Genomic DNA, 3,165 nt, shown 5'->3' on the forward strand with positions numbered 1-3,165 from the left:
TGTGCTATTAGTAACTTACCCTTAATTAAGGCGGACAAACTATAGGTGCTATAGCCACACATAGTATCCTCTTGGTAATGTATACAAAGGATGAGTTTGGCAAAAAGATTGCATCACTACAACCTTCTCATCACTCGCTTACCTAAACGTGGCTCTCACTTGCCAGGTGATTATGATCTATATCATTGTTCTTCTCTTGAATGTACAATGTTAAGGTACTTGTGTTTAACTTAGCAAAACTCATAGTACACCCATTATGATTCTCTAAGTATCAAAAACACAATTCATTACTTGTTAGCTAACCAAACAGATAGAACATGGAAATAATAAGAAATATAGGAGAATGGAAGAAGAAATACATTGTTTTAATACAAATACTTTAGGCCTCTCGACCATGGTGTTCATCTTACAAAAGAACACAACAAAAATACAAACTGAGTTACAACATAAGATGTTACGCCGTAGAGTCTGATTTCTTATACTCTTTGGCTCTGATTTTTACCTATTGATGAGGGGGAAGATGGAGGGAATGATTCTCTCTCTCTTTTGTTCTAAGCTCCCACCTAACTCAAGGGAAGGGAGAAGATGGATGATGTAAGAACTTGCTCTCCGGCCAAATGTGCACACACTGTATTCTGGAGTGAGAGGCTATATTAAAAGGTGAGAGTTGATGTTGATAGGACGCCACATGCCATTAAGACCTCTAGAAAGTTGCAAATGCGTTGCGTCCTTTTGTTCTTTCTCTGAAGTTTTTGCCAACCACTTTTCTTTGCTAGTGCCTTAAACACCTAACTTGTACTTCTTTTCGTCGCAAAGGTTGAACGGGTCTTCTCGAATAAAAATGATATCACTGAACTTCAATCCTTTCAGCCTAAAATCCTGCGATTAGAGCAATAAAACATAGTAAAACAAGGATAAGGTTTTTTTGTATCATGTATTTCGCAGAATAATCAACCTCCTCAAGCCCTAGCCTTAAATACTAACCAAACTATTCGGGAAGAATATGATCGATGGGTTAAGGCCAATGAAATGGAACATGTCTATATTTTGTTAGCATGTATGATGTTTTGGCAAAGAAACATGAATCCTTAGCCATGACAAAAGAGATTATAGATTTATTAAGAAAAATGTTCGGGCAACCAAAATGGTTCCTAAGACATGAGGCAATCAAATACATTATTTACACTAAGCGAATGAAGGAAGAGACTTCTGTTAGAGAACATGTGTCCTGGACATGATGATATACTTCAATATCGCTGAGGTAAATGTGCAAGGTATAGAAACCAAGACATGCTTAGTGGAATTACGATCGGATTTTTACCCTAATTGCAACTAAACTAATTTTGGTGATTAACATGCATTATAAGAACCCTAATTAAACTAAATTAAGGATGAAGAAAATCTTACCTTTGTAGCTTCCTGATCCCTTGATAATTTCCTTACACACTCGAATCAGGACCTCCACTAGAGTTGACCCGCTATTCTCCATACTAAAACCGGTTGGTGGAACTCGATATGTGAAGAAAATTTAAAAAGAGATGAAATTTGTAAATGGGAAATTAGGTATGAGATTTGGGAGGGAAATAAGTTTGGAAGAATTTTTTGAAAAATTAAAATAACTAATTTTTGCCAAAAGTTTTTCAAATATTTGAAAAATGCCCCCTTTAAATAGACTAATTACGTGCAAAATTGCATATAATTAGTTTATTATATCTCAACACCTAATAATTCACTAACTATTAGTGGAACTTAGTAGGCTAATTGTTTACATCTCATGTAGCCACCTATCCCACTAAGTGTTAGTGGCATTATCCAACAAAATGTTGGATTTTCCCACTGACTTTAGTCCAAGGGCATTAGGGTCATTGACCATTCAAGTCAAAGTCAAAAGTCAACATTTTGATTTTTTACCCTTTGTCCGTCCTGACTAATTCCAACCTACTAAGCATGAATCCGCATTCATTTCTTCGAAATTCAATGTAACCCCTCCAAAATTAAGATAATTTCGGAGTTAATTGTCTTAATTTTGTTTCATTAGATTTAATTTATTTGGCGTTATTTTGAATTCATTTAATGAGCATTATTTTATTTTTGTGGGAATTGAAATTAATTAAATATTTCTTGGATGAATATTTAATTAATTAGAGGTTTTAGTATGTGGTGTTTGTTGAGTTTTTGATTAAATGGCATGTTATGAGGATTAAGTAAAGTTGTGGATTTTTAGTGTTGTTGAAGTTGAATTAAATTAAATAATTATGAATGTTATTTAATTAAATTGTGGGGTGGAAAGTTTGTTGGAGATTTGATAATTATATGTATATATGGGTATATATATATATATATATATATATATATATATATATATATATATATATATATATATATATATATATATAATTATTGTGTTAAAGGAAAAGATAATTATATTTGTTGAGAAATATAATTATTTAAAGAAAAGATAATTTTATTTTGGAGAAAGGATATTTAGTAAGGGAGAAAAAGTAAAAATAATTATATTTTGGAAAAATATAATTATTTGAAAAAGGATAATTATTTTGAGAAAAGATAAATAATAATTATTTATTATGGAAGATAATTAATTATTTTGAAGAACGACAATTAATAATTAATTATTGTGGAAGATAATTAATTATTTTGGAGAAAGATAAATAATAATTAATTATTGTGAAAGATAATTAATTATTTTGAAGAAAGATAAATAATAATTAATTATCTGTATATTTATTTAGAAGAGAGAATAATGGTTTAAATAAATATATATGAGAATAATGGTTTAAATAAATATATATGCTTCTTATAGATTTTGGTGAGAGAAAAAAAATAATAAAGAAATATTATTATTATTATTATTAATTGTTATAAATGTCTAATATTTTGTGCATTTAAGGCATTTATTGAGGAAAGATAATGGGAATAAAGATATCTGTATATTTTTGGTATTATATATATATATATATATACTAGAAGGAAAAGAAAATAATAATAATAAATATTATTGTTATTATTTGGGTCTATAAATAGCATTGAAATGCTTAAGTTAGAAAGAAAAGAAAAAAAAGTTCTTTATCTTCTTCTCTGAGATAACCCTCTGCTGTTGCCGCCTCACCAGTTTTAGTTGTGATTGGTCTCTTTGGAAAGCTTGAG

This window comes from Cucumis melo, chromosome 5 (assembly GCF_025177605.1).
Source record: "Cucumis melo cultivar AY chromosome 5, USDA_Cmelo_AY_1.0, whole genome shotgun sequence".
NCBI lineage: Eukaryota > Viridiplantae > Streptophyta > Magnoliopsida > Cucurbitales > Cucurbitaceae > Cucumis > Cucumis melo.